Source organism: Drosophila obscura, unplaced genomic scaffold, assembly GCF_018151105.1.
Source record: "Drosophila obscura isolate BZ-5 IFL unplaced genomic scaffold, ASM1815110v1 contig_14, whole genome shotgun sequence".
Classification (NCBI taxonomy): Eukaryota; Metazoa; Arthropoda; class Insecta; order Diptera; family Drosophilidae; genus Drosophila; species Drosophila obscura.
The window spans coordinates 146427-162578 of NW_024542724.1; the positions used below are offsets into that span (position 1 = coordinate 146427).

Sequence of the window (16152 nt, forward strand, 5' to 3'; positions counted from 1 at the left end):
AAAAGGGGCAAATTAAACAGCACTCTGTGCCGATGTCATGTCCAGGGCCCAAGGCCCGTACCGTACCAAATGAATTAATTAATTTTTAAAATGCTTTCCCGGTTTGCCCACTTTCGTCTCACATGCAAATTTATTTGGTATTTTTTTCCGTATGGACGGGGACACACACAAATTGAATAAAAATACAAAATAAAGGAAATTGGATAAGAAAAAGTAATTGCACAGGTCTGCTAACGAGGTGCCCAAGTAGCCTCGAGTTTGAGCATAAACAGGTTTCCAATATGTCACTGAATGAAAGTGGTATCGTTCCCTGGGACAACAAACCAAATGGATTCCCTATGCAAAAAGTGTGAATGGCAAAATATACCGAGGATGAGCTAAACCTTTATGTCTTTGTAAAGATCCCCAGGCACTTAAACTTATACTAAAAACAAACCTGACACAAGTACATGTCTGACTTGTATGCTAATCGATTATAAATATAAATTTATTTTGATAGCTGCCAAATTGATGCACCCTAATTAAGGCAATTGGCTTACATGTTTTTCCACAATTAAGCAGTATGAATCAGTCAAGGTAAACCAAAAAAAGTGACAAGAACTTTTCTGTGAAAGAGGAATAGTAACTCCTGGCAGAAGTTATATTTTTTTTTTTTCGCTCCCAGTCGCTCTCCCCCATCTATTCATAAATCTCTAATGCTTGTCATTGTCTTATTTATGAGGCAGACTCACAGCTTATGGCACTCAATTTGAATCTCTGGAGCTGGCAAAAGCCATGCCTGAAAAATTCCATCTCAGGTGTATGGCCATGATGATCGGGATTTGCTTGCATACCAAATAAGAAGTTAGTCAATAAAATGTTCAATGTTTATGCTGGAATTTTAATGGTGAAAAAAGAACCACACTTAATATTCTGGGGAGGCAATTGTTTATGAACAATTTTTATGACACTCTAAAATTTAGAGTCATTTAGAGTCTAAATGAAAGACAAATTGCATTTGAAAAGTTACAAAAACTTTAATTGAGTTTACCAATCAAATTGCTCAATAAGCTTGACCAACAGAAATTAATTAAATATATTTTACAGCAAAACTACTTTTGCTTTTTAAACTGCTCCAGAAGTGTTTTGCTATGGCCCCGGCTTTGGCTGTGTCAAAACTGCCAGAGCAATGCAGATAAACGAAGCTAATTAGCAAAGGTTCTCAAAATGCTCTTAATCTACATAAACTAAACTTTTCGCCACGTTCCAGTGCAGGCGAAACAAACCTGGTCGAGGCTCCTGCTATTAGACAACGATTGCCTCCCTGTTATGGGGCTCCATCCATTCATAATCATAATCATCCTCGACGTCGTGACGGCACTTGTGAGTTTTTGTCGGCCATTAGTCGAAAAGTTTCCGGCGCTAGGCTTCCCTTTCAGCGGAAGATACAGATTAAAGAAAACTGCATGATAGGACCTGTACATTTATTGCAACATTCCAGAAAATAGTGGCTGGAATAGTAGATTTTTTTTCTATAGAGGATGCCCTAACCTAGCCTATTAAAAATGTGAGAGTTTACCTATCATCAGAGCCTGGATATTTTGAATGCGGCGGCAACTATTTGCACTCTAGATCCGTCAGTGCGGCTATTCATTCCTCGCTGTTCGAAGCATGTAATTTTAGATTTTTGGATACACCTCAGCTCCGTACTAGTACTAGTTAGAGTCAGAACTTTGGTTCTCTCGGACTCAAAAGCGCTCATTAATCGGACCAGCATTAACTTTTTGTCTCTGACAAAAGGCAAAGTTTTAGCGCCGAAAACTTGCACACAGCTTCTGACGTGGCATAGCTGCTTCTACAGCGAAGGAAGAAAACCCAAGGCTGGTAAAGAATTGGGACATTTCCACATGACTTGGGCCTTACAAAGATGCAAGCAGCTGCTGTGCACGATCCTAAAGCGAAGAAGGGCGAAAAGTTTCAAACGCAGTTTGATGTCTACTACAAGCATCCATCCAGCTGAGAGCCAGGCACACAGATGCTCTCTTACATTTTTGTGGTAGTTCCCTGTGATGACAAATTCTCAAGGCAGTTGTAAAGATATGCTAATTTTAATAGCAACAAAAGGAGCAGCTTCTGGCGACAGGTTTTGAATTTTTATAACAAAATAATGAAAATTTCATGTCTGCATTACGATTCAATTACTAACCACAAAAAAAGGACAAAGGGGATCTGAGTAACTCGAGTGACTCGACATTTATATACCTGGTACTCAATTATATAACTGGTACTACTTAGTACCATGTACTGTAACTTGTAGTTCTAATTCGGTATTAAATAACTATCAATCTAAATTCAGCGATGGCCTAATCGAATTATTTAAAGTATGTTAAGTCTGATAAACAATTCTTTAATGTTATGGATACCAAATGAGCTTTGAATATACAATATAAAATTGATATCTTGTACGAATATATTCCCTTACGAGTATATACTCTTGAATCCTTGTTTTATACGTTGAGTACCAGGTATAAAAAGTGTGCAACATTTTGTTATGCATACGTTGGTAAGGGCTTTTGCAGGTGTTGCATCTTCCCCTCACAGCTGTTTCTTTTACTTTAGTGTCTTCATTCTGTTAGTCCTCTTATGGCTGACACTGTGTTCTTTTGGTCGAGTAAGTTTCGAAGGGTCTTAGCTTTTGGCGTGTAAGGTGCAGAACGTGTCTCTGGCACGTGACAGTGCAGTTGGTCAGCAAAACTCATCGACTTGAGTGCACATAAGCTTTAATGTTGTCAATATTCCTCTAGCAAAATATATGAAGAAGATACACTATAAACATTGTGGCTCCAAACTTTTGTTTTCCATGGTGTCCAGGCGTAGAGCAACTAGAATTTGCAGTCTAGGCAACAGTTTGAAGAACTCCCTTTGCTGTTTGTGTGGAATGCGTATCCCTTACATCTCAAAAGCCTTTTATACTTTGGATATTTATACTGCATAAGAAGAACATTTCGCTACAAACTTTTGCCATATCCCCCCACACAAGCACAGCTGCTTGGGGCGAGGAACATTTTTGTAGAATTAGTTTTTCCCTAGCTGGGTGATGGCTGCTGCTTTTGCTACTAAGGAAAATTGCTTGTTGCGAGAGTTTTTAGCATTTTCATTCATTTATTGAAAAATCTCATCGCCTGGCATTACCTTGGATCCGTTCGCCACAGCTGACAGGACTAAGCAGCACAATCAGGCGATTGCCCGACACCAAGGAAATATGTTTCCTTCTAGCCATTAGCATTAATATTTCAAGGCCTTCGGGTGCTGTCGCTCTCTCGGCCCTCCAGTACCCTATTTCTCTGTCCCCGAGCACCACATATATTTTTAAGCTATGCGATTGCGTTTTCGGGTAGGATACCAAACCCAATTTTATGTACTTGTCAGCTGCTGCCAGATTATTGTTGTTATTGTGTCAGGACAAGAAGTAGTAGTAGCAGAAGGCGGAGAAAAAAAAAAATACTCACCGGATAAGGATGCTGTCTCCCCATTTATGCACACACTTCTCAATTTCACGCCTGGACTTGCATCATAAACTAGATTTGGATCGAATTTTGTGTACCCGGTAATATAATTTGTATACTGCACATATCAACAATAATGATCATATTCTAACAAATTTAACAAGTGGATTGATGGAAAGCCCCAGACGTATCATATCATATGATTTTAGAAAGTTGTGTATCAATCTATCTGATGAGAATTGCCGAGCTGCCTGTAAGGCTTCAACTGCAACTTACTTGTCATTGTTGTTTTTATACCCGTACTCAAAAAGAGTTAAGGGGTATATTAGACTTGTGGTAATAGTGGATGTGTGTAAGGCAGAGAAGGAAACGTTTCCGACCCCATAAAGTATATATATTCTTGATCAGCATCAATAGCCGAGTCGATATAGCCATGTCTGTCTGTCTGTCTGTCTTTCCGTCTTGTTGAGCATCTAGATCTTAGAGACTATAAGAGCTAGGGCCACCAAATTTGGTTTCCAGACTCATGTGATATCACACTGCTACAAGTGTATTTCAAAATTTCGTCCCGCCCCCTTCCGCCTCCATAAAGAACGAAAATTTGTGGCAGGCACATTTTTAAAGATACGATAAAACTAAAAACCCCCTAGCGGAGGAGATGTAGAATCTAAAGGGTACATGTTTAATCTACATGTAAGATGTAGAATATACATAATATATGTAGATGTAGATAACAGATGTAGCAAATGCTATTTTAATGCTAAAATTCTTAAAAATCATTTGCTCAAAAATGTATATACTGACTGAGTACGGGTATAAGTAGAGTCGCGTCCCCAGAAGCGACTCGCACGTTCTTTCTCGTTGTAATTGTTGCTGCTGAGTATGTAAAAAAGTTTTACTGAATTTATTATGAGTGCTGTGAATGTGGCTGCTGCATAATATACAGTTATTAATTTATAAAACTGTTGCCAACCCCCCTCAAGTACATTTGAAATATGTTCGCATGACCGCAGAACCAGAACCCCTCCATGCAGCTGGAAGTAGAATGTTTTTTAATGTTCTTTAAGCTAAATGTTTTCCTGCTCTAATGCAAGAGAAAAGGTTTATTTGGGCTAATTTCCGTGTCCGTTTTGAGCTAGTGAGCTTAAGTGACATTCTGTTTCCATCAGGCTAACAAGATGCGGCGATGGTTAATAGAGTTATTTTGTCACTCGCCTTAAGAAGTTTTAACCTGAACCCTGAGTTGAGAGCCCATCGAAAAACCCTTAAACGAGTTGCAGCCCACAAATATATGGCTCATGTTTACAGATTTTAATCTAAAGTGCGAACTCATTTTCCATTTTACACTTCACTGCAGTAAGCAAACACACTCTTACTGCATTATACATATAGACAGCTGACTTGTTAAAGCTATGTTGCAACAACCTCTATTTAAAGGAATAGTTACTTGAGGAAGGAAGAGGGGCAACCTGACTGCAATCCGTGATATTAAATTTTTCTAGACTTGGCTCCATGACTCCTATTTGTAATTTGCATGAGCCGAACAGTAAGAAATTAAAGCGCTGATGTCGATGGAGTTGCTCCAATCAATTAAAAATGACTAATTACTTGCCCAGAGACCACCTCAAAGGTGGATGCAGTAGGCAAAGATTTTCTCATTTCCGATTGGAATATTACCACTTTTTTCTGATGGAAAACTTTGCACTAAGACGAAAGACACGAAATTTTTTCAATTACAGTTGAGTCTGAGCCCTAAAAAAATGGAAAATAATTTCCATCATATTTTCCGTCTATAATTTCCTTTGAATTTCTTTATAATAAATCAAATGCTTTTTCTTAACCAGGAATTTGAAATTGGAATTTTGTGTCAGCAAAAGGAAATTAAAAATGATATAGGATAAGTGGAAATCGAGCGCTTAAGCGAATAAAAAATTTCAGAAAATAATAAATTTAAATATTAAGTTGGTTCTCTTTGAATACCTTTTCTTATTTATTTATCAATTTATTTTATACTATAACTTAATTCCCAAACAAAAAAAAAACCAAAATGTTGCTATGAGGGGTTTTTTGCATTTAACTTTTCATTGCAGGAATCCACTCTTGCTCAAATATTTTTAATGCAGGAGTGAAAAAGTGCTTTTCATTAACTTCACAGAAAAAAAAAAGGGATAACAGCAAACAAATGCGTAACATAATTAACAGTGCGAATGAAAATGAAATAACAAAAAAGTCAAACTACAAATTGAAGTACGCAACAGAGGGACCCACAGAGACAGAAGGAGAGGCTGACTCGAGTAGACCATAAAAAAGGCGCCACAAACACCACACGGAAACCGTTTTGTAGGGCGCCGGCACATATAAAATTCCCTCACAATGTTGCCCCACGGCACGCCACACACAGTGCAAATAATAATTTGCATGTTAAGCTCCGCCGAAAATAAAGTGCAAAAAACTTGCAGTTGGCATAAAATAGTCATAAACGAAATTCGCTCAGTCTTCTGATGCCTGCTCCATTTCTCCATTCTGCCACTACCCCCAGCTGCTTCCGGATACCGCTGGCCATGGTATCGCAACGGTAATTTTTTTTTCCCGTACTCGAAGAGTTAAGGGGTATATTAGACTTCTAATAAAAGTGGATGTGTGCAACGCAGAGAAGGAAACATTTCCGACCCCATAAAGTATATATATTCTTGATCAGCATCAATGGCCGAGTCGATATAGCCATGTCCGTCTGTCCGTCCGTCCGTCCGTCCGTCTGTCCGTCTTGATTAGCGCCTATATCCCAGAGACCATAAGAGCTAGAGCAACCAAATTTTGTTCCCAGACCCATGTGATATCACACTGCTAGTAGTGAATTTCCAAATTTCATCCCGCCCCATCGGGCCCTACAAAGGAAAAAAATCTGTGCCAGCCACAATTTTAAATCTGAATCAGATCGAATTATTATTATAGACAGAATAAAGAAATTAATTTACAGTTGCTTCCATCACCCCTCCAGCACTCATTCTCCTTCTCGCTCGCATACACTCTGCCCTGTGCAATGCGCGACCTTTGCGGAGAAGATGTAAAATATACATTGTGTAAGTCGAATCTACATTTTAGATGTGTAATCGCCATTGTAGATGTAAATATAGATGTAGCAAAAAATGTTAAATGTAAAATATTTTAAAACTCTACACAAATCATAAGCTCACAAATTTATATACTGACTTAGTACGGGTATAAAAGAAGAGTCGCGTCCACAGAAGCGACTCACACGTTCCTTCTAGTTTATTTTCTTTTTGCACATACAAGCACAAGCTTCACACTAACACTCACACTGATACTGATTCAATCAGAGAGATACGCATGCACAAATTAAAAATAAATTAAAGTTAAATTGCAGTGCTTCACACGAGAATACACATTTATATGTATCTTGAACCTACTCGTATGGACAGTGCGTGTCAGAGTTGTATGTCCCATTTTCTCATATTCTTGATATATTTTAGTACATTTATTTTAGTGGATTGGTAGCCTTCGTCTTGTATCTTGAGAGTGACATCCATTACCAGCGAAATCATATGGGGCGTGAGGAATATACACTTAATCGGGCTATGCTATTTTTTTTCATTAGTATTCATCTGAAAGTTAAGCACTCGTGATGATAAATCCGTTAAGTGGCTTATTGTAAAAGACCCTTGTGATGTAATATAATTATTTTTAATTATGAGCAGCATTTTCCTCAAAGAGAAAACTTTATTGAAAATGTAATGTATGTGATCTTCTGATTGAAAGAATCCAGTACATGACATAAATATTATTACTGAATAACATTTTGTTTTATATGTTTCAAATTTCAAGGCACGGAAAATGCTTTTATTTAAAGCTAATTTGTCTTTGTCCTCGGAAATGAATAAGAAACAAGTACTTAACCATTCCCATAGATTCCAAATAGATACATTCCTCTACTAGCATATCTCCCATGAATAACTCAGGAAGTTTAAAACAGACACATACAAATTAATTTCAGCTGTCAACGGCTAGAGACAACCTTTTCGGTGACTAGGCCATGAATTTCGCAGGGGCTCCTGTTTTAGTCGTACTCTTTGACAATGGCAGGATACGAGGTGGTTCCACCACGAGGTGGAAAATAAATTACGCGACACTTAAGCCTAGCCATGTGCTCGTAAGATGACGGTTCTGTTGTTGGCTGGAGTGCTGGTACGAGTATGAGTGTCAGAATACCAATAAAAGTGACTGCTAGGCTGGGTTGCACAACAGGCAACGAGACGTGTTTGTTGGCCCTTGCATCGCATTTTACCCGGCATCTGGTTTGTTTGTTTGTCCTACGCGGCTTTTGTTTGACACAAGCCATTTGTCAACTCATTATTGGCCCTGACTGTGGCTGCTCCTGCCCAGAAAGTGCTGCTAATTGAAACGTGTTTCAACTCCAATCCTCTTTAAGTTTGGCAATTTCCTCCTTCATTTTTTTTTTTTTTGCGTGTCATCTCACCCTCATCCCGAAAGCAAAGTGCATCGTTGCATTGCTCTTTTCGGCCTGTCAGTTGCACTAATTAAACCGCATTGCGCGTCTGTCAGCATGCCTTGCAGTGTCCTTTAATGGTAAAGGTAAGCAAAAATACAACAAACAAAAAGTACACTTAAAATAAAGTCAGCAGTGTTTGGGGATATTTTAACGAACGCTCTGTAATAAGATCAGCAAACATTCCTTTGGAGTTTTCAGAGTTTAAATTCCCTTATCAGTGTTGATTTTTAGCCAATAAGCTTCCATCGTTGCTTACATAACCTTGATCTTCCTTTTTTAATTCGTATTCATGACAACAACTCCCTTAGGTAAAACGAACTGAATCTGATATCGACATTACCCCCAGGCAAGGTATGAAACATAATTACCAGTCAGGTAGTGTTTTCTTTTTCATTTTGTTGCCGTGACATGAGATCAATTTACATACAGGGTGCCATTTCGTTTAAAATGCAGTCCACAATCGCCTGCAATGAACCAACCAATGTTAAAATCCCACTAAGCCGATCCTTGAGGAGTTATGTACCAGTGCTGTTATTCTCCACGAGTCGTAAAATCTGTGCACACATAAATCTCAAGCAAACAACGCTTGATGTTCTTGCGGTTTTGGTTATAAAACTGTCGGTCGAAATAAAAGGGTCAACATTGTGACTTCATGTACAGAGACGAGCCATGGCAGCCATTTCCGCTTCATTCTGCACTTGCTATTTCGGACGGATGAGGGCTTTTGGCCACCAAACAACATCTCACTTAGCGCAGAAACACACACAGTGAAGTGTAACATGATATGTTGACATTCATACATGGATGTGCTTCTGTGTGTGTTCATGGGTGCATGTAGTAATGGGTGAGTGCGTAATTCAATATCAATCCCAAGTATTTGAAGTGCTCTAGTGCGTAAAGATTCTGGGACCTCCACGCCCAAACCCTTCCCTCTGCAACCATCTTTAACTTAGCTCTTAGTGTCAGTCATGGTGGATTAAGCAACTGAAATTGTATTAGACATAGACTAACCCGCATTCACGCTAGCCCGTGTCAAACAAGTTCAATTTGCATGTGTTGGTAATGCCGTATCTATCTTAGATAACCCACTGACATGTTATTTCCAACATTTATCGATTTGTTTTCAGGGGGAGTGAGTCCTCCATTTGTTTCGTCCAAGATGTTGCCAATCGACCGCAGAATTAAGGTAAGGAAAGTAGGTATAAACTTTTGCACTTTGATTTAAAAGTGTGCGCCTGCTGCGTGCGCCTGCTGCTTCCCTCCACTATGCAGGGAGTAAAAGCTGATGGTGATCACAGAGCCACACATATGCATCCCTGGTGGCGCTCGCGTATTAGTTCTGTTGCACCAATCTCTTCCTGCTGTCCGATCTGTCGCGAAACACCCTAATGTACTGCAACTCTTTGTCCCTGGATATAGACTTTGAACAATCGCGTTAAAGTCTCAGTGGCGTCCTGTGTTACGCCCAATGGGGGAAGAAAAAGCGGCGAAAAAATAACAGCGGAATAATGAAAAGTGGTCGCAAAGGCACAAATCCATAAGTGTGTACATCGATTCACAAACATTTATATACTTATAATAAAATGACTATCTTAGCTTAAATTTAGAATAGAGTGTTCCTGAGATCACACTTCCAATAGAGCGAGCAATTCTGTAAACATATTTTCCATCATATGCCACACTCATCCAGCCTGCTAATTGGTGTAAAGACGGGAAGCATAGGGCTAACTAACTGTTGAAACACACAGAATTTCATTAAATTAAAAGTCAGCCAGGCGTTGCACATCATCCACACGGAAACAGAGAGCCGGTCAGAACCCGAGCATATTTTATAAATGAATTAAATATCTCTCCAAACATTTAAACTTGCCAAACCGCAGTAGCAGCAAAAGGCAAAGGCAGCAACCGCTGCAAATAATAAAATTGGGTAGAAATATCAAATTTAAGCTACTACTTAAAACTTTCTCCTTTGGCATGGAAAGTTTTTCCAGCATAAAACTCCCAATGACCTCAAAAATTCTGAGGCCAGGACCGTCCCTTCGCTTTAGCTTTTAATACGGCTGACCCAAAGGCAAAGTTAGAGAGGGAGCTCAATGAAAATTTGAAATTGATTTCGTTAATTTGTTGCCCTCCCATTTCCTCCCCACCCAGACATAATTTTTGCATTTAAATTTGGATTTTTTCAAGCTCCAACCCAAGCGTGGGTGACATTTTCCCAGACATCTAATACAGCCCGCAGTCATAAACATTTTTCACAGCCAAAAAGAAGACAAGCAAAGGCAGGGCGAGAGCATTGCCAGACATTTGACAACGTAGCTGAGTAAACAAAGATATCAGTTGCCATGGGATGTTTCGAGGACTGAGATAAACTAAGGGGTCATTTACAATTCTCGCCCTATTATTCCGGCGCTCCCCCACATGCCCAAAATCGAAATTATGTCTCATTTGTATAGCATACTTTAAGGTGTCATCCAGCCCCCAGGCTGGGTAATTAAAGCAATGCGATGGCTGAGTGCTGTAAACATGGCAGGCAATTTGTTGCGTCCACCTAACCAGGAATGTGGGTGCGAGTAGAAAAAAGCAAACCACTAACAGCTCGCACTCTAGCAAATTAAAGGCGTAGTGAGGTAATATTTTACAAAATGTGCTATGGGGTTTAAAGAAATTTTACAAACCAGAGTGGGAACATAATAGTTATATATTTTTAAAAGTTAATGGAATTTTTTTAGTACATGGAATTAAATATACCTCCCCTTTATGGGTTCTTTTGTTGTTAAAATGCAATACTGATATGACCACAAACGTTGGGATCAATGTCAGCATTCACATTTACAAATTTGAGTAATTTCCCTCTTCATCTATCTGTGAGCTTACATTTCTAAAATATTTGAATGTGGAAGCTGTGTTAGTTCCACACAAGCGAACCAGTAAAAGACATGTCCTGTTGGAACATCGAGCAAGTTGGATGGCAACATGCTCTATCAGGAATCATACTGAAAATTCCCTCTGTTATAACATTGTTTGAGCTCTTTTTTCTGTTAAGGGTTTGAAGGCTGAAAACAGCTTTTAACATGCCTTCCGATGAGAGTCCGCACTTCAGTTCGTCGTGGATTTTGTAAGTGTGCGGTTTAGTTAGCGGATAAATCAGAGCAGTCTTGTGAAGTGAAATATTTGAGTCGGTAATTGATATCTTAAAATTTTAAAGCATACGTTTAATAAAAAATTAAATCATCCCACAAAAATATTTAACAAATCTACAAAAAATACACAAAAGGAATTATAATTTAAAACCATCAAACAGTGAGAATTAAATTTTATGTGTGACGAATTGTCATTGAGAAATGTTATAAAAATCGGAATTATTTAAGTCTAAGCCAGTTCCCCCCAATTTTTTAATGGAAAGTGGAAATTAAATAATCCTTCAACAAAAAGACCATACACAAAGGAATAATAATTTATAAACAACAACAATTGAGAATTAAATTTTATGCTTAACGAAATGTCAGTGAGAAATGTTTTAAAAATCGGAATTATTAAACCTGCTACCTCCAAAATCTTATTGGGAAGGGAAAATTAAAAATTAATTTAAAACCATCCAAATGTGATAATCAAAGAAATGTCAGTGAAAAATTATATAAAAATCGGAATTCAAGTCTAAGCCAGTTTCATCCATTATCTTAATGGAAAGTGAGTTTGAAGTCCTAGTTCTCCACATAACAATAGGTGTATGCAAGGAATACCACACCCAAAGCACTGCCAGAGCATATTTCCATTGAGAACTTTTTGTAATTGTCGAATACAGCTGTCAGCAGCCATGAGAACCGTAAAGGAATGTGTCGATTTCTGAAAAAAATCAATAAATATGAATTTAAACTGCTGAAAATGTTCCTCGCATAAATAAGTAGTATCGCATTTGGTTCCGCATGACTGGATGCGCCAATAAGTATGCAACGTTCGATTAACTTGCAATTTGAGAACTCACACACATTCGCCCAAATGAGAGGAATTTTCTGTCTTTATACACTTGCAGAGGTTATTGAGATAGTTTTGCAACAAAAAGAAGAATGAACTTGTGAACTTATAAACTATTTTCATTATTTATTATAACTCACACGCGAGATAATAAAGCCGATGTCCTTGACATCGCAACAGAGATTCCACCTAGTATTAGTACTTAACTGAATTTCATCAGTATTCAAGTATTCCTTCCTGAATAGAAAACTCCGTTTTGATTTTTTCTTAAAAAACCAAACATTTTAGGCAATTGTCATAGCTTCACAATGAAAATAATTGGTCGAGAAACCATTTATTGCAATGATTTTTGATCTGAAAGAGTGCCCACAGCTTCGCTTACCTACGCTTCTTTTATTCAGTTTATATTCACACAGTAAAAAAAAAAAATTTACAATCGATAAACAAAGCCAATGCACCCTATCTGGGAAACCAACTCACGCGCTGTTCTTCTCGAAAATTTTGTATAATTTACGAGTTTCTGCCAACATTTTAACATTACAGTTACCGTTAACCGGCAATGTCGATAATGTTGGGTGCCTCATTGACTCCGATTCCCAATATGTGTCCCAAACTGGTTTGCCACAGTCGCGATAGTCTTTTTCGGATATATCCCCGAGCATTTATTTGCTGTTTTCGGTGTTGTGGTTGCCGTTGGCTTATAGTTCCCATTTCCGCTTGCAAAATGAAGCTCGGACATTGGATCTCATTTACTTATGGCTGTTAAACAGTAATGCATTTTCAATTAATGAAATGAATTAAGTTGAATTGAGTGGTTGAATTTCCACGAGTGTGTTCCGTCTGTGTCATCTTTAAGTACATGTAAAAATGTGCCAGAGAAAATAATTAATTGATGAAATTCAGTTAAGTACCAATACTAGGTGGAGTCTCTGTGGCGCCGCAAACTTGATACGCAAACTGTTCGGCTTACATAGTTATAATGCAATTGTTTGGATACTCAGACCATTGTTCAAGGACAATGAGTGCTTATTACAATGGTCTTATGATAATGCATTTTGCGGCTGAACAATAAGTGCATTATTGTATACAACAAGGCATGTTTCTAATGCGAGATTCTAAGGAAGTGTCGAGTTATCTCTACAAATCTACAAAATATACTTTTGATAAAAATAAGAAATGCTCAAGACATACTAATACAAGAAGTTTAAGTTACCAATTGATATTCAATTTATTTTATGTACGTACTACGTAGCTTAATCATTTTCTTTTGGGTTTTCTATTCCTAAAAAGAAGCAAAATGTAATATAGATGAAGCCCAAATATAATCGCTCGTCTCTTTTCAGTCTAACTTAATGTTTTATTTTAAACATTTCTACATACTAAAACAATGTGTGCCGTTTTTCCCCCTCAAGGCTAATTTCCTTATTCCAAAGCCAGCTGAACCGATCCCAGATGCATTTGCATAAACTTATCCGCCATAGTGGCAGAAGCCCATCATCACTTTGTCAATTGTCCTGGCAATGCAGTTACTAACATTCTGGCCAAAGAGATTGATGATGATGCTAAAATGCTTTCAGACTTCAAGCCGACTTTCGTTTTTTTACGGCTGCCATATAAAGTGATGGATAAGAAATTAGCATGGTTTGGGTTTTGGTTTTGTTGCGGTCGCCTGGTTGTGGGCCTGGTCGATGCGGTGTGATTGTAATAAAGTATCTGATAAAAAAATTAAAAAGTCATCAAATAAATTTTGTTGTCGCTGGCATTGTATTAATTTCGGGAGAACTCACATCAAGGTGTGCATAGGATCCTGGTGGAAGCGGGAAACTCTCCCTCACAGTTTAGAGCTGACCCAAATGCGTTATTTTACGGTCCAGCATCGAAAGTCAAAGTAATTTAATATCGGTTTTTATCTTACGCCACTCTTATGACAGTTTTCTTGTCGCTTTTTTACTTAATTTTTCCAGTTTTTTAACCTACATGAAGTGAAAAACTACACTGTAGTTGTCAAAGTAAATGTAACAGGCAGACAGAAGCGGTTTCGATCCCATATTACTTTTATTTAACATTCTTAGAAACATAGGAAGAAAGACATTTTTCCTGGCGAAAAAGGCATTTATTCCGTCTTTCCACATATACAAACTTAGAGTATTTATCTGGAGTTTTATAGAAACATAGATCTGAAGCACATTCCCAATAGCATTTGAATACCAAGTATTCCTTTGTCGAGTCACTTCCCCACAACTTGCTGTCTTGCTATTTTGTGTTAATTTTTTTTTTTAATCTGTTTCTAGCCATGCTGGAAAATGGGGCATAGATGGGATGGTATCGTGCTGTTGTGCTTGGGAGCCAGGAAAAAATCAAGTGAAAAGTGCTTTTTAACTTTTCCTTCATTAAAACCTTACAAATGGTGCCAAGTTAACAAGCTCGGAGACAATGTCAATGTAATTTGAAAGGGACTTTTATTAGCGCACGTTTCCTCAGTTCAGTCCGCAGACAAAAGCGTAAAAAAGCTTATTAAATCTAATGTAAATACTGATTGTCCAACGCAACAGGAAAAAAGTGAAACTGAAAGTGAGGAGTACACAAAAGCTGTATTTAATTTAAGCACTTTGTCTGTGCAAGGGGTTAAAATGATGGAATAATGGTTTCGTGAGAAGAAAGACTAACAACAGATATCTATGAACTTTAAATGACAATTTATTTAGTATATATTTTTTGTTTCCTGAAGTTTTCTGAAGTGTATGGCTTTAAGATAAGAAAGATTTAAAAGCATTAAAGGTAATCCTAATCAATTTTTACTCCCATTAAGCTCCAATGCATGACAAATCATTTCCATAGCATTTCCCCCAACTCTTTTCCCATCTTTCCCCATATTCATGCATAGTTCTGATTTACCATTTTTGTAAATATCCAAAATAAATAGTTATTTAATTTTGCTGAATTGTATAATAAATAATGTATATGTGTGGCATACATAAATATCCGAAAAAGCATTTGCTGAATAAAAGTAACGACTGCAGTCGACAGTCGACTGTCTGAAAAATTCAATAAAGTGATAAATATAAAATGTTGCAAATGTGAGTATCCAAGTGACGAAACCACGCAAATAAATAACTTCAGAGCTGAACAAAAAACAAAATTATAATTTATTTTAAATCCGAGGAAAACAACTCTGGAACACAGAAAGCAAGCAAAGTGAATATACGCAAACTGCAAGCGGATAAAATTAAATACTAATGGAAAACGGGAAAAACAATCAAATTAATTCGAAGTGAAGCGAAGGAATCGAAGTTATAAATGGAATAACATTGAATTTCATAACTTCACCTAAAATATTTCATTAACCAATTAACTTTAATCACAGAAAACATGTTGACAACTGCTGCTTGTTGACAACAGCGACAACAACATCAGTTTATTTTTATCAGTTTTATGCTAATAGATTTGAGGACACTTGCAGCAGCTGCTCCTTGTCCCCAAACCACCAACTGTCTACTGGGACTTGTTTGGACTGTAGTTAAGTTCAGATTGGTCCTAAAATTGGCAAAGCCTTCGAGAGTTTCAAGTATTCACAATCAAGCTGAAAATATTTCAAATTATTGAGGATGATTATTAACAGTGTGCTGTGGTTAAAATTCTATTCACTCAATCGCATGCCATGGCACATGAACAGAGACTAATTTAATCCATTTGTGGTGGACTAAGCAAAAACAGCTGGCTGCATTCCGTAGAATTATCCTCCTCTTATATTAGTAATAATACAAATTCACAATGGGGGGAAGGCATACCCGGTCAAGGAGGGATAACCATGAAACGAACAACAAATGCAGCAATCAGCTTTTTTTGCGGTCATTTTTTGCGGCTTGTTGAATGTTCTTCTTTCCGAGAAATTATACTTAATTTAATATTCGCTTACCGACATTTTTCTAAAATGCTTACCGTATCCAATATAATTGTTCAATTTTGTTTTGGGTATGTGTGCCTCTTTTTTTCTACCATAAGATTGTAGAAAACGGCATCAGTAATGGGCATTTAAACGTAATAAAATTTGTTAGTCACATATATATTTCCCTGCTTTACATTCTTCGATATATTTTGCTTTTCCCAAGGCACTGCAGGACCCTGTCCCTGCCTCCATATCCACTATATCCCACCCTTCTCCTGAGG

At 37.7% G+C, this 16152-nt stretch overlaps 1 protein-coding gene and 2 long non-coding RNA genes across 9 annotated transcripts in view; 2 read left to right on the plus strand and 1 right to left on the minus strand.

Moving 5' to 3' along the window:
* The window catches only part of LOC111071801, a 71205-nt gene extending 67542 nt beyond the window's left edge, over window positions 1-3663 (minus strand). For both annotated transcript variants that reach the window (XR_005968614.1, XR_005968613.1), the window contains exon 1: window positions 3489-3663. This is a non-coding gene — a long non-coding RNA (uncharacterized LOC111071801). The remainder of the gene's footprint in view (window positions 1-3488) is intronic.
* A 5489-nt stretch (window positions 3664-9152) lies between these two features.
* On the plus strand, window positions 9153-9615 carry LOC121405517. Its single transcript, XR_005968623.1, has 2 exons — window positions 9153-9199; window positions 9286-9615. It is a non-coding gene; the product is annotated as an uncharacterized LOC121405517 (long non-coding RNA).
* Window positions 9616-11118: 1503 nt separating this feature from the next.
* LOC111071809 (ras-GEF domain-containing family member 1B) overlaps window positions 11119-16152 on the plus strand; it is a 29984-nt gene continuing 24950 nt past the window's right edge. For 5 of the 6 annotated variants that reach the window (XM_041596290.1, XM_022363331.2, XM_041596288.1 and 2 more), the window contains exon 1: window positions 11119-11192. The gene's annotated coding sequence lies outside the window, so the exon portion shown is untranslated. Of the gene's footprint in view, window positions 11193-11634; window positions 11701-16152 lie in introns of those variants that run through there. The other variant, XM_041596287.1, reaches the window with a different exon arrangement.